The sequence below is a fragment of the Desmodus rotundus genome, chromosome 9, assembly GCF_022682495.2.
Source record: "Desmodus rotundus isolate HL8 chromosome 9, HLdesRot8A.1, whole genome shotgun sequence".
NCBI lineage: Eukaryota > Metazoa > Chordata > Mammalia > Chiroptera > Phyllostomidae > Desmodus > Desmodus rotundus.
Genome location: NC_071395.1, coordinates 56,568,123 through 56,594,240, shown reverse-complemented (window position 1 = coordinate 56,594,240; position 26,118 = coordinate 56,568,123). Strand labels below are relative to the sequence as shown.

At 43.1% G+C, this 26,118-nt stretch overlaps 1 long non-coding RNA gene and 1 pseudogene across 3 annotated transcripts; both read right to left on the bottom strand.

Moving 5' to 3' along the window:
- Positions 1–802: 802 nt before the first annotated feature.
- LOC123479769 (uncharacterized) lies at positions 803–26,088 on the bottom strand. 3 transcript variants are annotated; one of them, XR_006655515.2, is made up of 3 exons: positions 25,925–26,088; positions 9,498–9,574; positions 803–858 (listed from the first exon to the last, which is right to left on the bottom strand). It is a non-coding gene; the product is annotated as an uncharacterized lncRNA (long non-coding RNA). The 3 variants fall into 3 exon arrangements; XR_008425137.1 differs by lacking the exon at positions 803–858 and adding an exon at positions 1,974–2,134; XR_006655514.3 differs by lacking the exon at positions 803–858 and adding an exon at positions 2,338–2,734.
- LOC128779248 (10 kDa heat shock protein, mitochondrial pseudogene) lies at positions 21,237–22,911 on the bottom strand (annotated as a pseudogene).
- Positions 26,089–26,118: the final 30 nt, after the last annotated feature.

The window sequence follows — 26,118 nt, the reverse complement described above, 5'->3', positions numbered from 1 at the left end:
ATGAACCTACACTGACACATCATCATCACCCAGAGTCCATTGTTTACATTAGAGGTCACTTCTGGTTTTGTACATTCTGTGGGCTTGGACATATGTACGGTGATATGGATCTGTCCTTATGGATCCATCATAGAGTATTTCACTGCCCTAAAAACTCTCTGTGCTCCAAGTATGTCTTTTTTAGCCTGATATTTTGACAGCTGGGAGGGAATTCCCCTCCCAGGACTAGCCAGTTCCTTGCTGTGCACCCTTATATGCAAACCAGCCAATCCAGACCCACACCCCCAACCACCTTTGTTATCTGACTGTCACACTGCAGAGGCCGCAGAGGACCAGGCACCTGATGACGAGGGCCAGCCCCTATGACCCAGAGCATGCTGACATTATTCAAACTGGCCAATCCTAAATCTGCTCATGCTGCCTCAGCCACTTCTTCCCGTGTAAACCACAATAAAGTCTCTTGCCCATGCACCCCTTCTCCCTCTGCCTCCTGCCTGCCCTGGTGCTTCCTGTATGGTCCTGGGTGGCATAGCATGCCTCCACCTCTTGGGATTTGTGAGGAACAAAATGTCTTTTTAAGGGCAACCATCTCCTGATCTGTTGGCCTCACCATACCATCATAATAACAAAAATTTACATTTTAAAACAGGTGCCAAGTGATGTATGGAGAACCCTAGACAGAGGGCAGACACCAGAGGCTCCACTCCCCCCCGGGGGGGATGGAAACCAGTGGGGGGATAGTCACGAGATGTTGCCAGGTCACCTGGTCAGTGTTGTAGCAGAACATCTACACACAGGCTGTGGGGTGTAGAGTGCATCCTGTCAGGTCTCCAGAGGGAGCAGCAACTGAATGGAGATCTGAAAGACAAGCAGGTGTGTCAGAGGCCAGAGCAGAGGAGAATGTCTGAGGGAGCTGCAGGATGGCTGAGGCAGGAGACTGGGGGTGGGGGTGGTGGATACTGGAAGGTAAGGTAGAAGCAAATAGGCTACTCAGGGCCTCACGTATGGAGCCAAGATGGGTGAGCTTTATCGAGAGAGTACTGGGGAGCTGCTGAGGGGTTTTGTCAGGTCTGGGCTGTAGCTCTGGAAGATCATGTGGAAGATGCCCTGGAGGGCCAGCAGCCCATACAAAGGAAGACTCAGCAGTCAATAGCCTCTCTTCCCCTGAGAGCTGTGGGGAAGTCCCTTTCCTGGTTCCTTTTAGGCTCCACATCAGCAAGAAATAATTCAGGAAACATTTACTGAGGTTTACTATGCACCAGGTTGGGTAGTTACAATAGTGACAATAGTGACTAGTGTCATGGAGATTTTTATTTTCCTAACAAAGGGGTTAAAATGGCAACTGATGAATGCTGAGGTGATGCAAAACAGGGGCCCAGAAGACAGAAAAAACAAACAACTAAAATCAGAAATGAAAGTGGGGACATAACTACTGTCCTTATAGAAATAAATGAAAAGGACTATAAGAGAATACTATGAACAATTTTATGCCAACAAATGAGATAAAATTGACAAACCCTTACCTAAAAAAGGGTAAATTGCTAGAAACAAACTACCAAAACTGACTGGAGAAGAAATAGAAAATATGAAAAGACCTATGACACATAAGGAGTCTGAAGCAGTAATTAAAAACCTCCCAACAAAGAAAAGTCCCCGACCAGATGGTTTCACTAATAAATTTTATCCAACATTTAAAAAAGAATTAAAGCCAATTCTTCTCAAACTTTTCCAATTAAAAAAAAGAAAAGATAGAAGAGAAAGGAACATTCTTTCTGTGAGATCAGCATTACCCTGATACCAAAGCCAGGTACTCACACACACACACACACTCAACTATTAGAGCTAATAGTCAACAGTTTTTCTATACAAGAAAAACACACAACAGTTGCATTTCCATATAATAGCAATGAGCAATCTGAAAAGGAAATTTATTTTTTAAAGTATTTATTTATTTATTTTTAGAGGAAGGGGAAGAGAGGGAGAGAGAGAGAAACGTCAATGTGTGGTTGCCTCTCATGCACCCCATACCCGGGACCTGGCCCACAACTCAGGCACGTGTCCTCACTGGGAATCGAACTGGCAACCCTTTGGTTCATAAGCCAGCACTCAATCCACTGAGCCACATGAGCCAGGGCTGAAAAGGAAATTTAAAACCATTTCATTTACAATAGCATCAAAATAACAAAACACATAGAAATAAATTTAACTAAGGAAATGTAAAACGTATAGACTAAAAACTACAAAACATTGCTGAAAGAAATTCAAGAAAAGCTAAGTAAAAGAAAGACATCCCACGTTCAGAGATTGGAAGACTTAACACTGTTAAAAGGGCAACACTCCCCAAAGTGATTTGTAGATTGATTCAATTAAATCTCTATAAGAATACCAGTGACCTTATTTGCAGAAATGGAAAAGCAGATCCTAAAATTCATATGGCTTACAGGAAACCCTCAATAGCCAATCAAACAGGAGTGCAGGGCCACCCAAGCTGGGAGTGGGGCCAGCCAGTCCTTTTCCTCCCATAGGGCCGAAGCACTGGCCTGCCCACCAGGCACCAGCAGCTCCATCTTGTTGCCACAGTTGGACATGTCCTCCCTCAGAGAAGGCCCAGACGAGTACTGCCCCTCACTCAGCTCCTGGGTCCTGATGCCTCCACCTCACCAGAGTCTTCTTCACAGGGTTCTCAAGGTCAAATCCAGGGGAGTTCAACTCCTTAAAAAATTCTGTGTGGAATCTTTCACCCCCCAAGAGAAAATAAATGAAAACACAGTTGACCTTTGAATAATACGGGGGTTAGGGGTGTCAGCCCTCCACCATGCAGTCAAAAATCTGCATGTAACTTTTGACTCCCCCCAAAATTAACCGCAGTGGTCACTTGGTATCCACAGAGGATTGGTTCCAGGACACCCCTGTAGATAACAAAACCCTCAAGTGCTCAAGTCCCTTATATAAAATAACATAGAACAGTGCATCCAGTTGGCCCTCTGCATCCATGGATTCCCAACTATGGATCGAAAATACTGTTTTCAGTGTGAAGTTGGTTGAATCAGCAGATGTGAAACCGAGGAATATGGAGGACCAACTGCATATTTATTGAAAAAAAAAATCCAAACATTAAGTGGACCCACATGGTTCAAACCCCTTTTGTTCCAAGGTAAACTGCAAATAGAGCTGTATGATTCAACCAGGAGCTAGGGACTTCAGAGGACTGCCACGTCATCCCCATCCACCCCAGATATGTGGAAATGCTTGGGCCCCTGAAAAGACTTTGAAAACCACCTGCCTGGAGGGAAAAGTAAGATCCCATAGAACTGGGACTTTCTATTTTCTTCTTGAATCAGTTTTGGTAGTTTGTTTGTTTCTATGAATTTGTTGATTTCATCTTGATCAGTTCCCAACCTTTTTGACACCAGGGACATGTTTGCTTGTTCACCTGCTGCTCACTTCCTGCTGTGTAGCCCAGGTCCTAATAGGCCACATAATGGGGTCCTGGTCCATAGCCCAGGGGTTGGGGAACCCTGATCTAGGTTATCTAATTTGTTGGTATACAATTGTTCATAGTTACTCTATAACACCTTTGCATTTCTGTAAGGTCAGTAGTTATGTTCTCATTTTCATTTCTGATTTTAATTATTTGATTTTTTTCTTTCTTTTCCTTTTTAGGAAAGGGTTTGTCAATTTTATTGATCTTTGCAAAGAACCACTGTTGGTTTTGTTGATGCTCTAATTTTTCTATTCTCTTTTCGACTTATTTCCACTATAATCTTTGTTATTTCCTTCTTTCTGCTAGCTTTAGGCTTAGCCTACTCTTATTTGTCTAGTTCCTTAAGGTATAAGTTAGGTTATCTATTCGAGATCTTTTTTACTGTGGGCACTTACAGCTATACAGTTCTGAGCTCTAATTTTGCTGTATCCTGTAGACTTTTATTTTCATTCATCTCAAAGTACTGTATTTTAAATTTCTCCTTTTGATTTCTTCTTTGACCCATCCATTAGTTGTTTAAGAGTGTGTTGTTTTCTAGTATTCCCTCTGTCACTGATTTCTAGTTTTATTCCATTTGTTCAGAGAAGATAGTTTGTATGATTTCAATCTTTTGAAAATTATTGAGACATGTTTTGTGGCATAACATATATGGTTTATACTGGGGAATGTATTATACAAGGGGGGGACTCAAAAAAATCTGGAGTTATCTTCTAGGGGGTGAGCCTCTTGTATGTAGTCCAAGGTTCCCCCGCTAGGAGAGTGTTCTAGGAACTCATCTGTATCAGTGTGTCAGCTGGCATTATTGTGAGATGCTGTGTTCAGCTTCAGTGAATTTTTTAAGTATATTTTTATTGATTATGCTATTACAGTTGTCTCATTCATTTTTCTCCCCTTTATCCCCCCTGCACCCCCTCCCTTCTGCATCCCCCCCTTAGTTCATGTACATGGGTCATATATATAAGTTCTTTAGCTTCTACATTTCCCATACTATTCTTAACCTCCCCCCACCTATTTTGTACCTACCATTTATGTTTCTTATTCCCTGTACCTTTTCCTCCATTCTTCCCCTCCCCATCCTTGCTGATACCCCTCCATGTGATCTCCATTTTTGTGATTCTGTTCCTGTTTTAGTTGTTTGCTTAGTTTGTTTTTGTTTTTTAGGTTCAGTTGTTGATAGTTGTGAGTTTGTTGTCATTTTACTGTTTATACTTTTTACCTTCTTTTTCTTAGATAAGTCCCTTTAACATTTCATATAATAAGAGCTTGGTGAGGACGAACTCTAACTTGACCTTATCTGGGAAACACTTTATCTGCCCTGCCTTCTAAATGATAGCTTTGCTGGATAGAGTAATCTTGGATGTAGGCCCTTGCCTTTCATGACTTTCCAAATAACTTTCCAGCCCCTTCTTGCCTGTAAGGTCTCTTTTGAAAAATCAGCTGATAGTCTTATGGGAACTCCTTTGTAGGTAACTCTCTCCTTTTCTCTTGTTGCTTTTAAGATCCTCTCCTTGTCTTTAATCTTGGATAATTTAATTATGATGTGTCTTGGTGTCTTCTTCCTTGGGTCCAGTCTCTTTGGGACTCTGAGCTTCCTGGACTTGTATGTCTATTTCCTTTGCCAGGTTGGGGAAGTTTTCCTTCATTATTTTTTTTCAAATAAGCTTTTAACTTCTTGCTCTTTCTCTTCTCCTTCTGGCACCCCCTTAATTCAAATGTTGGAACATTTAAAGTTGTCCCAGAGGTTCCTACGCCTCTCCTCATTTTTTCAAGTTCTTGTTTCTTCATTTTGTTCCAGTTGAATGTTTATTTCTTCCTTCTGTTCCAAATCATTGACTTGAGTCCTGGTTTCCTTCCCTTCACTGTTGGTTCCCTGTATATTTGTTTATATCATTTTGCATGGTCTTTACTTCTTCCTTTATTTTGCGTCCATACTCAATCCTTTCTGTGAGAATCTGATTACCAGTGTTTTGAACCCTGCATCTGATAGATTGGCTATCTCTTCATTGCTTAGTTCTTTTCTTTGAGTTTTGGTCTGTTCTTTCATTTGGGCCACATTTCTTTGTCTCAGCACATTTGATACATTGTAAGGGGCAGAGCCTTAGGTATTTGCCATGGTGGGGCAACACACTTCACTGCATTGTGACACTGTGTGTGGGGAAGGTGTCAGAGAGGGAACAATGCTGCTTTCTTGGCTGTCTGCAGGGTTTCAGTCACTTCCCCTGCTATGCATAAGCAAATTGGGCCCTTCTGGTGCTCTTTCCTGGGTGGGTGGGTTTGTGTATGTTCTGTGCCTTCTTCCATCCTCCTGTGAGGCTGGGAATTTCTCCCACCACCACAATCCCCACAGGTTTTTACAGCCATAGGTTTTGAGGCTTTATTTCTCCATGCTGGAACCACAGCTGCCTTGCCACAAATTCTCTCCACCCTGGCTGCTCTTCTCTGCCCCTCCTACCAGTCTGGATGAATGTTTCTTCTTTAACTCCTTGGTTGTTGGACTTCAATACAGTTCAAATTTCTGGCAGTTCTGGTTTTGTCGTTTTTTTAAATTGGTTGTTGTCCTTCTTTTGGTTGTATGAGGAGGTGAAGCATCTTGGCCAGAAGGCATTGTTGTGAGAGGCTGTGTTCGGCTTCAGTGAATTTTTTTGAAGATTCTTTCAATGCATTTTCCCATTTCATGATGGGCGATTTATGAGTGCACCTGCCCACACTGTGCTGAGTATTCAGAAGCTTTTGACCAAAAAGAGCATGACCCCTGGGCCTCACCCTCCCTATTCACCTGATCTCCCCCTGAGTAACTTTTTTTTGTTTCCCCTGATGAAAAGTCCTCAAAGGGAAACATTTTGCTGATATGAAAGAGGTGAAACAGAAAAATGGCAGAAGCACTAAAAGGCATCAAAATCAATGAGTTCAAAAACAGTTTTGAGCAGTGGAAAAAAGTCTAAATAGGTGTATTTCATCAAATGGAGAGTAGTTTGGAGGTGACTGAAGTTTAAATATGTAAGAATAAATACACAATTTTTTATAAATAAATTCTGTTTTCTTGGGTCCTCGTCATATGCATTTGAGTACAATGTGTATTCTACTGCTATTGAGCTATGTGTTTTGTATATATCAGTCAAGTTACACTATTATTGAAATTGGAGTGTTGAAGTCTCCAACTACTCTTGTAAAATAGTCTATTTCACCCTTTAATTCTGCCAGTGTTTGATTCACATATTTTGGGGCTCTGTAGTTTAGTACATATATGTTTATAATTAATATATCCTTTGGATGGATTGACCCTTTTATCAACAGGTAATGTTCTCCATTGTTTCTTGTAACAATTTTTGACTTTAAATCTTTTTTTTGACTGATATTAGTATAGCTGTTCAGCTCTCTTTTGGTTACTATTTGCATAGTACATCTTTTCCCACTCTTGTTTTCAACCTTTTTGGACCTAAAGTAAGTCCCTTGTAGATAGCAGAGTTCAGTCACCATTTTTATCCATTTTGTCAGTCTCTGCTTTAAATATATTTGGCAAGTTTAATCCTTTTAGATTTAAAGTAATTACTATAAGGAATAAATTATTCCATCTTACTACTTATTTATTTTTTTTATTTTTTTGATACATTTATTGATTATGCTATTACAGTTGTCCCATTTCCCCCACTCACTCCACTCCATCCTGCCCACCCCCTCTCTCCCACATTCCCCCCCTATAGTTCATGTCCATCGGTCATACTTATAAGTTCTTTGGCTTCTACATTTCCTACACTATTCTTACCCTCCCCCTGTCTATTTTCCACCTATCATCTATGCTTATTCTCTGTACCTTTCCCCCCCTCTCCCCCTCCCACTCCGCTATTGACAACCGTCCATGTTATCTCCATTTCTGTGGTTCTGTTTCTGTTCTAGTTGTTTGCTTAGTTTTCTTTTGTTTTTGTTTTAGGTGTGGTTGTTAATAACTGTGAGTTTGCTGTCATTTTTACTGTTCATATTTTTTATCTTCTTTTTCTTAGATAAGTCCCTTTAACATTTCATATAATAAGGGCTTGGTGATGATGAACTCCTTGAACTTGACCTTATCTGGGAAGCACTTTATCTTCCCTTCCATTCGAAATGATAGCTTTGCTGGATACAGTAATCTTGGATGTAGGCCCTTGCCTGTCATGACTTGGAATACTTCTCACCAGCCCCTTCTTGCCTGTAAGGTCTCTTTGGAGAAATCAGCTGACAGTCTTATGGGAGCCCCTTTGTAGGTAACTGTCTCCTTTTCTCTTGCTGCTTCTAAGATTCTCTCCTTCTGTTTCATCTTGGGTAATGTAATTATGATGTGCCTTGGTGTGTTCCTCCTTGGGTCCAGCTTCTTTGGGACTCTCTGAACTTCCTGGACTTCCTGGAAGTCTATTTCCTTTGCCAGACTGGGGAAGTTCTCCTTCATTATTTGTTCAAATAAGTTTTCAATTTTTTGTTCTTCCTCTTCTCCTTCTGGCACCCCTATAATTCGGATGTTGGAACGTTTCGAGATGTCCTGGAGGTTCCTAAGCCTCTCCTCATTTTTCCGAATTCTTATTTCTTCATTCTTTTCTGGTGGGATGTTTCTTTCTTCCTTCTGGTCCACACCATTGATTTGAGTCCCAGTTTCCTTCCCATCACTATTGGTTCCCTGTACATTTTCCTTTGTTTCTCTTAGCATAGGCTTCATTTTTTCATCTGGTTTTCAAACAAATTCAACCAATTCTGTGAGCATCTTGAAAACCAGTGTTTTGAACTGTGCATCCGATAGGTTGGCTATCTCTTCCTCGCTTAGTTGTATTTTTTCTGGAGCTTTGAAGTGTTCTGTCATTTGGGCTTTTTTTTTTTTTTTTTTTGTCTTGGCGCGTCTGTTACTTAAAGGGGCAGAGCCTTAGGTGTATACCAGGGCGGGGTAATGCTGGTCACTGCACTGTGACGCTATACGTGGGGGAGGGGCCGAGAGGGAGCAATGGTGCCTGCTCCCCTCTCCACCACATTTCAGTCTTTCACTCTGCTACCCACAATCAAACTGGGCCCCTCTGGTGCTGGTTCCTGAGTGGGTGGGCTTGTGCACGCTCTAGGCCCCTGTGGGTCTCTCCAACGACCTCTCCTGTGAGGCTGGGAGTCTCTCCTGCTGCCGCCCCAACCCCCATGGGCGTTTTCAATCAGAGGTTTGAGGCTTCATTTCTCCGCGCTGGAGCCCTGGGTTGCGTGGTCTGCTTTGCTCCCCACCGTTTGTCCGGCTTATCTGTGTGCGAATGTGGGGTCGCGGGGTGCCATCCGCCACTCTGCCTGCCCCGTTCTCCGCCACTCTGAGTCTGGCCCTCTCGGTTTATCTGCGCGATTGTGGGACCCGCAGGGTCTGCTAGTGGTCAGACTGCCTGCCCTGTTGGTCCCTCACTCCGCCAGTCTCGGTCCCGCCACGGCCACGCGAGTCCTCTCCACCCCGGTGCCCATCTCCGCCCCTCCTACCGGTCTGGATGTATGTTGTTGTTTTTTTTTTAATCTACTTGGTGTCAGACTTCCTTGCCATTGGATTTTCTGTCAGTTCTGGTTGTGGGAGGAGGCGCAGTGTGTCTACCTACGCCGCCATCTTGGTTCTCCTCCTTACTACTTTTTAAAAAAGTTATCTCTTATTACTTTTTTGTTCCTCAATTTGTCTATTACTGCCTTCTTTTGTGTATAATTGATTTTTTTAGTGTACCATTTGATTCCCTTCTTGTTTCCTTTTCTGTATATGTTTACTTATATTTTTTTACTGGTTACCTAGGGATTACAGTTAATATGTTCAACTTGTAAAAATCTAGTTCGAATTAATACCTATTTAGCTTCAATAGTATACAAAACTCTTCTCATTCCTCCTCCTTTGTATTGTTATCATCACAAATTATATCTTTATATGTTATATTCCCATGAAAATAGCTTTATAATTAGTTTCATTCCTTATCTTTTATATCATATAGGGAAAAAAAGGGGAGTTACAAACCAACAATACAATAATACTGGCTTTTATACTTACTTATGTAGTTATCTTTACCAGTGTTCTTTATTTCTTCATAGGGCTTTGAGCTGCTATCTCGTGTCCTTTCATTTCTCCTAAAAGGAGAAAGATTCCTTTTAGCATTTCTTGTAAGGCAGGTCTACTAGCCACAAACCTCTTAACTTTTGTTTATGTGGGAATATCTAAACTTCTTCATTTCTGAAGGTCTGTTTTACCAGATACAGAATTCTTTTTAAAAAATTTTTTTATTGTTTTTCAATTACAGTTGTATGCCTTTTCTCCCCATCCCTCCACCCCACCCCAGCTGAACCCACCTCCCTCCCCCACCTCCACCCTCCCCCTTGATTTTGTCCATGTGTCCTTTATAGTAGTTCCTGTAATCCCCTCTCCTCACTGTCCCCTCCCCACTCCCCCCTGACTATTGTTAGATTGTTCTTAACTTCAATGTCTCTGGTTATATTTTGTTTCCTTTTTTCTTCTGTTGATTATGTTCCAGTTAAAGGTGAGATCATATGATATTTGTCCCTCACTGTCTGGCTTATTTCACTTAGCATAATGCTCTCCAGTTCCATCCATGGTGTTGCAAAGGGTATAAGCTCCTTCTTTCTCTCTGCTGCGTAGAATTCCATTGTGTAAATGTACCATAGTTTTTGGATCCACTCATTTGCTGATGGGCACTTAGGTTGTGGAGAAAAGGGAACACTAGTGCACTGTTGGTGGGAATGCAGACTGGTGAGGCCACTGTGGAAAACACTATGGAATTTCCTCAGAAAACTAAAAATGGAACTGCCCTTTGACCCAGCAATTCCGCTGCTGGGATTATACCCTAAGAACCCTGAAACACCAATCCAAAAGAACCTATGCACCCCAATGTTCATAGCATCACAATTTACAATAGCCAAGTACTGGAAGCAGATACAGAATTCTTAGTTGACAGGGTTTTTTGTGGTTTTTTTTTCCTTTCAGCAGTTTAAATATCATTCACTGTTTTCTGGCCTCCGTGATATCTGATGAGAAATCAGCTGTTAATCTTATTGGAGATCCTTTGTATGCAATGAGTCACTTCTCTCTTGCTGCTTTCAAGATTCGCTTTGTTTTTATCTTCCAATTTGATTATAATATTTCTTTTTAAAATTGATTTTAGAGAAAGGAAGAGAAAGAAGGAAGGGGGAGAGAGAAAGAAACATTGATTTGTTGTTCCACTTATTTCATTAGTTGATTCTTGAATGTGCCCTGACTGGGGATTGTACCCACAACCTTGGCTTCAGGATGACATTCTAATCAACTGGTCTACGTGGCCAGGGCCTATGTCTCTTGATGTAGATGTCTTTGAGTTATCCTGCTTGGAGTTTGAGCTTCTTGGATGTATAGATACATGACTGTTATTATTTGGGAAGTTTTCAGCCATTATTTTTTCAAATACTCTTTCTCTTTGTCTCTTTATCCTCTGGGACTTCCATTATATGTATGCTTTACACTTGGTGGTATCCCAAAGGAGTATCGGGTTCTGTCATTTTTCTTCATTGTTTTTTCTTTTGGCTTCTCAAATTTGATACTTTTAATTGACTTTATGGCAGGGTAAGCATATTTGGAATTGGCTAATGTCAATAATTCTGCAGGCTCTGAGGCAAAGGTGTTGTCCCTAGTTGCCTGGTACCTGGCCCTGGGGTGATTAGGGCAGGGACATATTGCCTCCCGAGTGTGAAAGCCTGGTAAAGAAGCTGGGGATTGAAGCTGGTGGTTGAAGTGTAAGCTCTGGATTGGTTGTTTGAAAAGCCCACCCCCAGGAGAGTCATTTGCTCTCTCTAGGAATTAGCTAGCCTTTGAGGGGCAGTCTGTCCCAGATCAGCAAGGCCCCAAGATTTCAAAGCAACAGGAAATACTGAAAGTAAAAAACGTGATTGAGCAGCTGAGTCAAGATGGATCAAAGTCAGAGTGGTGGCAGTGGTCCTGAACATAGCAAGTAGGATGACAAGGACAAGAAAAAGAAATATAAACCTCCTGTACCAACTAGAGTGGGGAAAAAGAAGAAGAAAACAAAGGGACCAGGCCTCAGAAGGAACCAGCCCTGCCGACATCTTGTACTTGGACCTCTTACCTCCAGAACTGGGAGAGACTAAATTTCTGTTGTTCATAGGCCACCCATTCAGTGCTTTGTTATGGCAGCCCTAGTGAACTCACACCCAGAATGAGAAAGATGGCAGCACATCTTAGGGATGAGGGAGGGAATAAAGATGAAAACAAACCTATTCTCCACAGCATCAGTACCTTCCCTACCTCCCCTCTCTGAAGCAATCATTTTAACTGCATTACTGAGGCTGTCTCCTCCCCTCCTACTCATGCATCTTAAGCCACTGGGCCATGGTTAGGTGGGGGAGTGGAAACAACTACCCACAGATGCCACCACAGATAAATGACTCCCATCAGGATGTATTCTCTTTTGAGTGGTCCATGTAAACCTTCCCCCTGGCCTGTCCACTCTCCCAGGCCCCCATCACCTCTTACCTGCATCCTGCTTAGTCCTTTCTCCTGTATATCGACCTTGAGGCTGGCCCTCCCTCAGTGCTGGCCCATCCCCTTCCCTTTCTCTGCTCCCCCCCCCCCTTCCAGCCATAGGTGGAAGACCCTGAAGAAGTAAGGTGAAATTCTTTGCTCTGCCCTAAATCATGAGCACTTTGGTATCAAGGTTCTGTGCATGAGTTCTGGGCTCCACTGGTCCTGGCCCTTGGCCCCCTTCTGCCCCTCTTCTAAGAGTGTGTAACCTCAGGTCCACTTGATCCTTCTGTAAAATGGAGCTAATAGGGCCCAACTCACAGGCTCACTATGAGGATTAAACTGTGTCCACAAAGCTCTGTCCAACGAGCTACTCTTACTCAGTATGGTTGTGGGCCTTATAATGCCATTTCTAGTGAATGAACAATTCACCAAGCCAGCTTCATTGCTGGGCATTTGAATTGTTGCCAAACCAAGGGTACCTCATTAAAGATGGTAAGAAACATCCTCCTTTGGACAGCTCTTCCCTGGGCAGTATAGGATAATTTTTGGTGGTATAACCACAAGGGCAGACAATGAGCCCTTTCATATGCTGGTAAGTATCTTCCACAAAGTCTTTCAGATGAACATGATCACCACCCCCCACACACACTGAGGAAAGCCGGTGTTGGGGTCTTGGCAGCACTGCAATGATCTTCACCTTGACTAGCCCATGCCCATGGCCCCACCTTGACAACTCGGTGTAGGCACTGATGTTTGTTGACTTTCTTCCCCCCTCCTGTGAAGTGTTTCTTTGATCTTTGCTCCTTTGGTTCTCATTAATTTGACTGAGCTTTAAATACACTGATAATACCTGGTTTGTTCATCTCGGGAAATGTGCTGCACATGATCAGAGCTTAGTGTGCCTGGAGGCTCCGAGTAATGCTGCTGGGTGTACTTGTGGATTTTTGGTTTGGGAAGCTGAGAGGTTTGAGGGTTTTGTGATACATGGAGTGTGGAAGTTGCCAGGGTCAGTCAGAAGCCAAGAATGGGAATACCCATCCTTGGTACTCCTGCCCCAGCACATTGGGGGAAGGTGAGAAGCACCTCGCAGGGAGAGCTGGCAAATCTGTGAGCTCCTGGCCTGTTTTCCGGGGGATGCTGGACCAGGAGCAAGGCTGGAGAATTGTCACAGCAAGGTGACCACCTGCCAATGACTGATAAGTGTGGAGCCTCCATCTCATTTATGAAGGAAAAATTGGGGAAAACAGTGCTCAGTTATGCTTAGTGAAAGAAGCCAGACACAAAGGGTCCTGCATTGTATGATCCCATTTATTTAAAGTGGTCAGAAGAAGCATATTCATGGAGTCAGAAACATTAGTGGTTTCCAGTTGAGGTTAGTGGGTGATTGCGTATGAGCATGGGGTTTCTTTTAGGGGTGATAAAAATGTTGTGGAATGAGATAGTGATGATTTCACAAAGTTTGCACAACTTTGTGAATATATTGTACCAGAAACCACTGAATTTCTGCTTAAATTTTTTTAAAGCACCCCCCAAAATCCAACAAATACACATAAAATATTTAGAGATAAACCAAGAAAGAGAACTCATATAATATGAAAAAGAACCGGTGGATTAAAAAAGAAATTTTAAAAATGCACACCAAAGGGATACTGGTCACTATGAGTCACTGGCAGGAATGAAGAGGGTGGCAGCACCTGGAAGTGAAAATAGTCACCATTCACACTGCTCTGGGAGAACAGGAGGAATCGGGCCACTCCATGACCCTGGGAACTGGAGTGGTGAGGCCTGTTCTAACCTTGGACTCTATGGGAGATAAAGTGCCCACTGTCATTCTTGCCAGAAAGATACTGGAATCCAAGGGTAATGGGTCAGATCCAGAAAGACAATTCTAAAAAACAAAACTTGCCAAACTCACTGACCTCCGTGTCCCATGTTATCTCACAAGGCAGGGTTCAAGCAGCCATGATTCTAAGAGAGGAAGTGGAGCCCTTTCAGCTCTCTGAGGCATTAAACACAGAACTTTTAAATATATATATATATATATATAGATAGATAGATAGATAGATAGATAGATAGATAGATTGATTATGCTATTACAGTTGTCCCATTTCCCCCCTTCACTCCACTCCATCCTGCACACCCCCTCCCTCCCACATTCCCCCCCTATAGTTCATGTCCATCGGTCATACTTATAAGTTCTTTGGCTTCTACATTTCCTACACTATTCTTACCCTCCCCCTGTCTATTTTCCACCTATCATCTATGCTACTTATTCTCTGTACCTTCCCCCCCTCCCCCTCCCACTTCCCTGTTGACAACCCTCCATGTGAGCTCCATTTCTGTGGTTCCATTCCTGTTCTAGCTGTTTGCTTAGTTTGCTTTTTTTTCTATTTTAGGTGTGGTTGTTAATAACTGTGAGTTTGCTGTCATTTTTACTGTTCATATTTTTTATCTTCTTTTTCTTAGATAAGTCCCTTTAACATTTCATATAATAAGGGCTTGGTGATGATGAACTCCTTGAACTTGACCATATCTGAGAAGCACTTTATCTGCCCTTCCATTCTAAATGATAGCTTTGCTGGATACAGTAATCTTGGATGTAGGTCCTTGCCTTTCATGACTTGGAATACTTCTTGCCAGCCCCTTCTTGCCTGTAAAGTCTCTTTGGAGAAATCAGCTGACAGTCTTATGGGAACTCCTTTGTAGGTAACTGTGTCCTTTTCTCTTGCTGCTTCTAAGATTCTCTCCTTCTGTTTCATCTTGGGTAATGTAATTACGATGTACCTTTTTGTGTTCCTCCTTGGGTCCAACTTCTTTGTGACTCTCTGAGCTTCCTGGACTTCCTGGAAGTCTATTTCCTTAGCCAGATTAGGGAAGTTCTCCTTCATTATTTGTTCAAATAAGTTTTCAATTTTTTGTTCTTCCTCTTCTCCTTCTGGCACCCCTATAATTCAGATATTGGAACGTTTCAAGATGTCCTGGAGGTTCCTAAGCCTCTCCTCATTTTTTTAAATTCTTGTCTCTTCATTCTTTTCTCGTGGGATGTTTCTCCCTTTTGGTCCACACCGTTGATTTGAGTCCCAGTTTCCTTCGCATCACTATTGGTTCCCTGTACATTTTCCTTTGTTTCTCTTAGCATAGGCTTCGTTTTTTCATCTGGTTTTCGAACAGATTCAACCAATTCTGTGAGCATCTTGATAACCAGTGTTTTGAACTGTGCATCTGATAGGTTGGCTATCTGTTCGCTGCTTAGTTGAATTTTTTCTGGAGCTTTGATCTGTTCTTTCATTTGGGTCATTTTTTTTTTTTTTTTTTTGTCTTGGTGCGCCTGTTATGTAAAGGGGCAGAGCCTTAGGTGTTCACTGCGGCGGAGTAATGCTGGTCGCTGCACTGTGATGCTGTACGTGGGGGAGGGGCCGAGGGGGAGCAATGGCGCCTGCTCCACTCTCTGCTGGATTTCAGTCACTCCCTCCACTACCCACAATCAAATTGGGCCCCTCTGGTGCTGATTCCCGAGTGGGTGGGCTTGTGCATGCCTTAGGCCCCTGTGGGTTTCTCCAACGACCTCTCCCATGAGGCTGGGAGTTTCTCCTGCTGCCGCCTCAACCCCCACTGGTGTTTTCAATCAGAGGTTTGAGGCTTTATTTCCCCGAGCTGAAGCCCTGAGTTGTGTGGTCTGTTTCGCTCCCCACGCCGTGCCTCCCGGTTTATCTATGCACAAATGTGGGGCCACGGGGTCTGCTAGCTGTCCCACTGCCTGCCCTGTTCATTCCACAACCCGCCACTTCTGTGGGTCCGGCCATGTTGCTGCGGGTCTTCTCTGCCCCGGCAGCCCGACTCCTCCCCTCCTACCAGTCTGGGTGAATGTTTCTTCATCTCCTTGGTTGTCAGACTTCCATGCAGTTCGATTTTCTGTCAGTTCTGGTTGTTTTTTGTTTTTAAATTGTTGTTGTCCTTCTTTTGGTTGTGTGAGGAGGCTCAGTGTGTCTACCTACACCTCCATCTTGGCTGGAACTCCAGAACTTTCTTTATGGGCCTGTCGATATAATAGTAGTCCTGGTGTGTTAGATGTTCTGTTTGGTGCCTGCTTTAGTCATGAGGATGCAGTGCCACCTGCCTTTTGCAAACCAGCAAAACTTCCCTGGCCCTTGGGAAGTTATTAGCAAGCAGTTCCTGAAGGGGAGCCCTGCATTGCTGTGCCCCTCCAGGGCCGGGCTTTCTGGGTCAGAAACGGGAACCACAGGTGGCCAATGCCCCAAAGGAGCCACTACTGTTGTTCCTCCAGTTCTGAACTAATCAAAAAAGTGAATTCCAAACTGTTGCTAACCTGAAAATAAACTCAGCTGCCTTGGAAAAGTAAGTGAAGCTTTCTGGTTTTTCTATACAACTAGCCTACTTGATACTTGAGGTGTTATTAGACTGAAGTCAAGCCCCCAAAGAGCTCAAGTGTCAAAAGGTCCTTTGAGTTGCTTTCGACCTGCCCAGCTTTTGTCTTGGAATGAGCATTCTGCTTCAATGTCTCAGCTGTTAGGGATTTAAACCAAGTGCTTATGTCCACAAAATAACCCCCCAAACATATGGAGCCCTGTAAATGGTTCAGATGTCATGGCTTTCCACCATATCACTGTGGAGGTCAGAAGGCAGAAAGTAACCTTACCAGACTACAATCAAAAGTGCTGGGGCCCTGGCTGGTGTGGTTCAGTGGATTGAGTGCCAGCCTGCAAACCAAACGGTTCCCAGTTTGATTCCCAGCCAGGGCACATGACTGGGTTGCAGGCCAGGTACCCAGGAGGAGGCACATGAGAGGTAACCACACATTGATTTTCTCTCTTTCTCCCTCCCTCTCTCTCTAAAAATAAATAAAACCTTTTGGGAGTGGGCGGGATGAAGGAGAGTAGTGGGGGGAAAATGGAGACAACTGTACTTGAACAACAATTAAAAAAAAAAAGAGGTGTTGGCAGGGCTGTGGTCCTTCTGGAGGCTCTAAGAGAGAATGTTTCCTTGCCTTTTCCAGCTTCTAGATGCTGCCTACCTGTGGCTGGTGACCCTTTCCTCCATCGTCAAAGCCAACAGTGGCATTATGACCTCTGCTGCCATTGTCACATCTCCTCCTCTGATTCCAACTCTCCTACCTCCCTCTGATAAACCCCCCAGTGATGACACAGTCTCACGCAGGTAATCCAGGATCATCTCCCCCATCTCCAGATACTTAATCCAATCTGCAAAGTCCCTTTTGCCAGATAAGCTAACATAGTCACAGGTTCTGGATTAGGACGTGGGACATCTTTGGGGTCCTACTTTATTCTGTCTTCCACAGCAGCACCAGCACACACTTGCTGAAAAGGGCCAGTTAGTGTCAAAGCTGCTGTTAAGCTAGTTCCCACAAGCTGACTGTGATTTCCGTGAGGGCAGATGCCACATCTGACATGGTCATTGCTGTATCCCCAGGGCTGAGTGCTTATACTAGGTTTATTGTGGGCAATTACAAAGGATTGATGAGATAAAAGAAACTGGTTCCTGTAGCAACAAGCACTCGTAGTGCTCACATCTTGGTTTCTAACACCATTTTATACTAACAGGAACCAGGCTCATAGAAATGGCTGATTCTAGGACTGGGGCAGGAAATATATGAGACGACCTGGTACATCTTATAGTACCAGAGAGTAAGGAAGTTCTCTAAAGAAAAAAAAATGAAAAAAAGCCAAAAAACACTGATGGGAATGGGTTAAAGGGCCACAGGAGCCACATGGAAGAGATCCCAAGGGCTAAGTCAGAAAGGTTTGAGCTATAAAAGAGATAAAGTACTATTGGGTTGAAACCCAGAGTATAAAATACCAGGAGGCCATACTGATATAACCCATGTCATGGGTCATACATATAAGTTCTTTGGCTTCTCCATTTCCCATACTATTCTTAACCTCCCCCCATCTATTTTGTACCTCCCAGTTATGGTTCTTATTCCCTGCACCTTTCCCCGTATTCTCCCCCTGCCCCTCCCTGCTGATAATCTTCCATATGATCTCCATTTCTGTGATTATGTTCCTGTTCTAGTTGTTTGCTTAGTTTTTATTTTTTAGGTTCAGTTGTTGATAGTTGTGAGTTTGTCATTTTACAGTTTATAGTTTTATCTTTTTTTTTAGATAAGTTCCTTTAATATTTCATATACTGTATTTTTGGACTGTAAGACGCACCCCCCCAATTTGGGAGGAAAATGGGAGGTGCATCTTATAGTCCAAATATAGCTTACCTGGCTCTCTGGGGCGGGGGGGGGGGGGTGAGTGGTGGAGTGGGGTTTTTCCCCCTATTTTCCTCTTCTAAAAGCTAGGTGTGTCTTATGGTCTGGTGCATCTTATAGTCTGAAAAAGAAAGTAATAAGGGTTTGGTGATGATGAACTCTAACTTGACCTTATCTGGGAAACACTTTATCTACCCTTCCTTCTAAATGATAGCTTTGCTGGATAAAGTAATCTTGGATGTAGGCCCTTGCCTTTCATGACTTTGAATACTTCCTTCCAGCCCCTTCTTGCTTGTGAAGTTTCTTTTGAGAAATCAGCTGACAGTCTTTTGGGAACTCCTTTGTAAGTAACTCTCTCCTTTTCTCTTCTTGCTTTTAAGATTCTCTGTTTATCTTTAATCTTGGGTGATTTAATTACAATGTGCCTTGGTGTCTTCCTCCTAGGGTCCAGCTTCTTTGGGACTCTTTGAGCTTCCTGGACTTGCATGTCTATTTCCTTCGCCAGGTTGGGGAAGTTTTCCTTCTTTATTTTTTCAAATTAGTTTTCAAATTCTTGTTCTTTCTCTTCTCCTTCTGGCACCCCTGTGATTTGGATGTTGGAACATTTAAAGTTGTCCCAGAGTTTCCTAAGCCTCTCCTCATTTTTTCAAGTTCTTGTTTCTTCATTCTGTTCCAGTTGAATGCTTATTTCTTCCTTCTATTCCAAATCATTGATTTGAGTCCTGGTTTCCTTCCCTTCACTGTTGGTTCCCTGTACATTTTTCTTTATTTCACTTTGCATGGCCATCACTTCTTCCTCTATTTTGCATCCTTACTAAATCATTTTTGTGAGCATCCTGATTACCAGTGTTTTGAACCCTGCATCTGATAGATTGGCTATCTCTTCATTGCTTAGTTCTTTTCTTTGAGTTTTGGTCTGTTCTTTCATTTGGGCAATATTTCTTTGTCTCAATGTACCTGTTACATTGTAAGGGATGGAGCCTTAGGTGTTTGCCAGGGTAGGGCAACCCATGTTGCTGCACTGTGGTGCTGTATGTCGGGGAGGGGTCAGAGAGGGAACAATGCTGCTTGCTTGGCTCTCTGCAGGCTTTCAGTCACTTTTCTCTACCCACAAGCAAATTGGACCTTTCAGGTGCTGATTCTCATGTGGGTGGGTTTATGTATGTTCAAGGACCCTGTGGGTCTCTCCAACAGACTCTCCTGTGAGGCTGGGGATTTCTTCCACTGCTGCAACCCCCACAGGTATTCATAGCTAGAGGTTTCGAGGGTTTAGTCCTGCACTGGAATCTGGGTGGCACAGTCTGTCTCGCTCCCCAGTTGTTCCTCGCAGCTTATCTGCACACGAATGTGTGACTGCCCATTCCACCCGCCCCTGCCTCACCTGCCTGGTCCACTGCCCTGCTGCACATCCTCTGTGCACCGGCTGCCCATCTCTGCCCCTCCTACCTGTCTGGATGAATGTTTCTTCTTTAATTTCTTGGTTGTCGGACTTCTGTATAGTTCAATTTTCTGGCAGTTCTGGTTGTTTTTGTTTTAACATTTTTTAAATATTTTACTTATTCATTTTGTAGACAGGGGTAAGGAGAGAGAGAGGGAGAGAAATATTAATGTGTGGTTGCCTCTTGCACACCCCTTACTGGGGCCCTGGCCCACAATACAGGCATGTGCCCTAGACTGGGAATGGAACCAGCGATCCTTTGATTCACAGGCCAGCACTCAACCACTGAGCCACACCAGCCAGGGCGGTTTTTTGTTTTTAAATTGGTTGTTGTCCTTCTTTGTTTGTGTGAGGAAGCAAGGTGTATCTACCTACACCTCCATCTTGGCCAGAAGTCAGCACCACTTTTCTGAGATTTCTCCCATGCAGATTAATTCCAAATAATTTATGTAGGTATCCAACCTTAAGGAGTGGGGAACATGATTCTCTGTTCTTCAAGTGTGGGCCAAACATAGTAACTTCTCTCCAAAGTATACAGTAAGGAATTGGGGGGTGGGGAGAGTTTATAGTGGGAGACATCTGACAGATACTCTGCTGGCAAGAGATCCATGCCAACAATCAACAGGTATAGACAGTGTTGATGGCCAGCGCCCTTGATGGGATGCAGTTGATGACCACTTCGTCTCTGTAATCCTTACTTCCTAAACGCACCATCCCAGTCTTATCATGGGTAAAACATCAGACAAATTCCAAGAGGGGTGTCCCACAAAATGTCTGACCAGTTCTCAAAACCACCAAGGTCATGCCCTGACTGGTGTGGCTGGCTCAATGGGATGGGCATCATCTTGTGGACAAAAAGGTCCCAGTTTGATGCCAGTTTTGGGTACATACCTGGGTCCCAGGCCAGGTTCCTGGTTGAGGGCATGTGAGAGGCAACTGACCAGTGCTTTTGTCCCAGTCACTGTCTCTCTTCCTATCTTTACTTAAAAATATATATATATTTTATTGCTCTGGCTGGTGTGGCTCAATGGATTGAGTGCCAGCCTGAGAACCGAAAGATAGCTGGTTCAATTCCCAGTCAGGGCACATACCTGGGTTGTGGGCCAGGTCCCCAGTTGGGGTTGTGTGAGAGGCAACCAGTAGATGTATCTCTCACATATTGATGTTTCTCTCCCTCTCTTTAAAAGTAAATAAATAAAATATTTTAAATATATATATTTTATTGATTATGGTATTACAGTTGTCCCAATTACCCGCCCTTTGCCTCCTTCCACCCGATACTCCTCATTCCCTCTGGCAATCCCCCTCTTAGTTCATGTCCATGGGTCATATGTATAAGGTCTTTGGCTACTCTATTTCCTATACTGTTCTTAACATCTCCTTGCCTATTTTGTACCTACCAACCCTGCACCTTTTCCTCTATTGTCCTCCTTCCCCCTCCCAGCTGATAACCCTCCAAATGATCTCCATATCTATAATTCTATTTCTGTTCTGCTTGTTTGCTTAGTTTGTTTTTTAGATTCAATTGTTTTTTTTATCACTTATTTATATATTTTTATTTGGAAATGTTTGTATCAGTACAGTGAAACTAAATTTTGAAAGACACTGGATGTCATTACTTTGGATATCATTAGCTTATTATAAAAGAGACATGGAAATTAGTTACATGATGAAAGATTTCAGTACTTCAAAGGAACAGGTTGCGGCACATGATGCCATTTCAATAGTGATTTATTTTAGTCTACATACTTTCCAAGAATGTCACCATCTCTAAGTAAGAAATAATCCTTGTCATCTAGCACTACTTTGGTCCCTCCATATTCTGGAAGAACAACTTTATCTCCAACTATCACGCTAACTGGTTGAATCTCTCCACCCTTTTCTTTCAGAGCCCGATCCAACAGCTACTATAGTTGCTTGCAATACTTTTCCTTGAGATTTTTCTGGAAGCATAATGCCTCCTTTGGTTACAGTTTCTGCAGCACACCTTTCAACCAGCACATGGTCAAAGAGAGGCAGAAACTTACTAAATGCCTGTCCTGCCATGTCTCTGGCTGCCGCACTCTGCTCTCACACTGTGTACTCTGCTCTCATGCTGCAGCCACGAGGAGAGACCAGCAGTCAGGGCTAGATTCAATTGTTGACAGTTGTGAATTTATTAACATTTTAATTTTCATAGTTTTGGCCTTCTTTTTCTTAAGTAAGTTCCTTTAACATTTCATATAATAATGGCTTGGTGATGATGAACTCCTTTAGCTTTACCTTGTCTGGGAAGAACTTTATCTGCCCTTCCATTCTAAATGATAGCTTTGCTGGATAGAATAATCTAAGTTGTAGGTCCTTGCCTTTCATCACCTTGAATACTTCTTCCAGTCCCTTCTAGCCTGCAAAGTTTCTTTTGAGCAATCAGCTGGAAGTCTTATGGGAACTCCTTTGTAGGTAACTCTCTGCTTTACTCTTGCTGCTTTTAATATTCTCTCTTCATCTTTAATGTTTGGCATTTTAATTATGTGTCTTGGTGTGGTCCTCTTTGGTCCATCTTGCTTGGGACTCTGCTTCCTGGACTTGTATGTCTATTTCCTTCTCCGAATTAGGGAAGTTTTCCTTCATTATTTTTTCAAATAAGTTTTCAATTTCTTGCTCTTTCTCTTCTCCTTCTGGCACCACTATGACTTGAATGTTGGTACATTTGAAGTTATCCCATAGGCTCCTCCACCTATCTTTGGTTTTTTGTTTTTGTTTTTTTTGGATTCTTTCTTCTTGTTGTTGTGATTTAATATTTCTTTATTATGTTCCAAATCATTGATTTGACTTACGGCTTCATCCATGCCACTGTTGGTTCCCTGTAAATTTTTATTTGACTTAGTGTAACCTTCATTTTTGCCTGGGTCTTTTCTATGATGTTGAAGTACCCATTGAGTTCCTTAGGCATCCTAATAGCCAGTGTTTTGAACTCTGCATCTGATAGGTTGTTGTATATCTTCATTTTGTTGATTTCTTTTTGTGGAGTTTTGTTCTGTACTTTCATTTAGGCCATATATCTTTGTCTCCTCAATTTGGCAGCTGTCCTGTGTTTGTTTCTGTGTATTAGGTAGAGTTACTTGACTCCCTGTCTTAGTAGTATGGCCTATTATAGAAATAGCACTGGTAAGTTGGATGGGGTACAGCCATTGGTAATTTCCAGGGCGGGGAACCCATGTGAACCAGGTTGATGGAGTCTTGGTATGGTGTGGCCATTCTGGGCTCTGTGGGGGAGAGCTCAGCAAGGGGACAATGCCACTGCCTGGCCTCTGGAGTTTTGTTCAGTAGGAAGTTGTCTCCTGGCATTCACCCTGATGCCAGACACTTCAATTTCTCCCCGTATGCCACTGGTGCCCTTCTAGCTGCTGCCTCAATACTGGAGCCCAGAGGGAGTGAGTCTGCATGAGTCCTAAGTCCATTGTAGTTGCTTTAAGACAGTGGTCCCCAGCCTCCAGGCTACCACCTGGTACCAGTCAGTGCCTGTTAGGAACCAGCCTCACAGTAGGGGGTCAGCTTGAATGTAATGGGCTTGAATCATCCTGAGCCATCACCCCCACCCCAGTCTGTGGAAAGATTGTGTTCCCTAAAACCGATCCGTGGTTCCAAAAAGGTTGGGGACCACTGCTTTTAAGAGGAGACTCCTGAGAGTCCCACAGTTTCTTCCACCACCCCAACCTCACAGTTTTACAACCAGCAGTTACAGGGACTTATCTCCCTGGCATTGTAACCCTGGGCTGGATGGTCTGGTGTGGGGTTGGGATCCCTTGCTCCTAAGGTATCCCTTCCAATTTTTATTCAGCACATGTGGGTGTGGGACCTCTCAATCTGCATCTCCACCCCTCCTACCTGTCTGGATGAATGTAACTTCTTCAATTCCTTGGTTGTCAGACTTCCATACAGCTCAATTTTCTGATGATTCTAGGTGATATTTGTTTTATGGTCCAGTTGTAATTTTTGCTGTGGTTGTGCAAGGAGGTGAGCTATGTTTACCTACACCTCCATCTTGACCAGAAGTCTCTCTCCCTCTCTTTCTCCCTCCCCTTCCCTCTTTCTAAAAATGAATAAATAAAATCTTCACAAAAAAACCCCGCCAAGGTCATCAAAAACACAGAAAGTCTGAGAATTTGCCACAGTCAAGAACGGCCTAAAGAGATAGGACAAGTAAGAAAATAGACCTTAAAAGTTCTTATTACAAGAACAAAAAATTTGTAACTAGGTGTGGTGATTGATGTTAACTAAACTTATTGTGGTGATTATTTTGCAATATATACATATATCAAATCATTATGTTGCACACCTAAAACTAATACAATGTTATATGTCAATTATATTTTTTTAGAAAAAGAGAAAGATGGGGGGTGGTGCAGACAACCAAATGTAATATGGTATCTTGGATGGGAATCTGGAAGAGAAAAAGTATATTAGGGAAATTAAATTAAATATGAACTTTGGTCAATAATAACATCGATATTGTTTCAGTAATTATAATAAATGTATCATACTAGCCTTGGCTTGTGTGGCTCAGTGGACTGAGTGCCAGACAGTGAACCAAAGGGTCACTGGTTTGATTCCCAATCAGGGTACATGCCTGTGTTGCAGGCTGGATCCCCAGTGGAGGGCATGTGAGAGGAAGCCGCACATTGATGTTTCTCTGTCTCTCTCTTTCTCTCTCCCTTCCCCTCTCTCTAAAAATAAATAAAATCTTTTTAAAATGTATCATACTAATAAAAGATGCAATAATAGGGGAAGCTGGTGTGAGGAAAATAACAACCCTACACCTTCTTTGCAATATTTCTGTAAATCTAAAACGGTTCTAAAAAATAGAACAGTTTTAGAAATAGAAATAGAAATGTTGTCTATTAATGATAACAATAAAGTATACATCAGTGAATGAAGGACTTCATTCTTCATGGTGACAATAATCATTGCTGCCTTCTCACAGAGAGATTTCAAAAATTACACAGCAGAACCTGCATCAGGCATTAAGCACACGGTACAGGCTCAATTCAGAGCACTTGCCACCATTCTCCTAAATCTATGTCATCTGTTATAGAAACCACTGGCCCTATTGTGACTATTTAAATTTCAATTAAGTAAACATTAAATATATTAAAAATTCAGTTCTTTAGTGGAAATAGTAACAGGTCAAATGCCCAAAAGCTACATGGAGCTAGTAGCTACTAAATTAGTGCTGATAAAACACATGCCCATCATCACAGAAAGTTCCACTGAACCAACACTGCACTCAACAATGAATGGCGTAATTTTTAGTTTAGTCGTCTCAACTCCTTCCAGCCCTTCTGCAGATGCCATCTTTTCAACCTTGCTGACCACTGTGTTTCAAGTTGCTACTCCCACATTCCCCCTGCCCTTTCCTCAATTTACTTTTCTTTTTACCACTTTTCACCACCTGATGTGGAATCTCCTTGATTTCTTTTCTGCCTCCCTGTCTAGCACTACACAATCCAGTGCAGTAGCCAGTCCAACTTCAGATGGGCTATGAGTGTTCAGAGATGAGTGAAGAAAAAAAATAATGTGAAGGATCTCATAACTTTTTATATTGATTACTTGTTAAAATAACGTTTTGGACATGCATTGTTTAAATAAAACCCGTTATTAAAATTAAAGCCATCTCTTTCTTTTTACTTTTTTCCTTTAACATGCCTACTTGAGCATGTGGCCAACATTTGTGGCTCACGTACATTTATTTTTTACTGGACAGCAATAGTCTAGGACATGAGCTCAGTAAGGGCAGGTATTTGTGTCTGTTCACTGCCCATGCAGTGCCTGGCACAGAGTAAATGCTTAATAACATTTTTTTAAGGTTTTATTTATTTATTTTCAGAGAGAGGGGACAGACCGGAGAAAGAGAGGGAGAGAAACATCAACGTGTGGTTGCCTCTCAGGGCACCCCCTACTGGGGACCTGGCCCACAACCCAGGCATGTGCCCTGATTGGGAATCGAACCTGTGCCACTCAGTCCACTGAGCCACACCAGCCAGGGCAGATGCTTAATAACAGTTTAATGAATTAATGCTAGGCTGAGCTTCTGGGAACCCAAGAGCCCTAATAGTTAACACTGCTGACCGCTGACCACGTCCCATACCCTGTCTCCTCACCACATCAGATAAGGATACTAAGGCCGAACGAGGTGACGTCAGCCCCTGTCAAACCCCCTGTAGTACGGGGAAAGTTGGGGCCGGGATTCGAACCCGGGTTCTCATTCCATAGTCCAGGCGCGCTGCCGGCTCCTACCTTGCACGGAGGTGACGGCGGCGGCAAGACAGGCTTGGGCGGGCACACAGCATGCGCTCGACCACGTGCGTGGGTCTTACATCACCGAGTTCAGCCGGCCTCCGTGAGCTGGACCCATCCTGAACCCCTCCCGGACCCCTCCGCGACCATCGCCTGCCACTTGGCTCTCGAGCCGGCCCTCGAGCCCTTCCTAG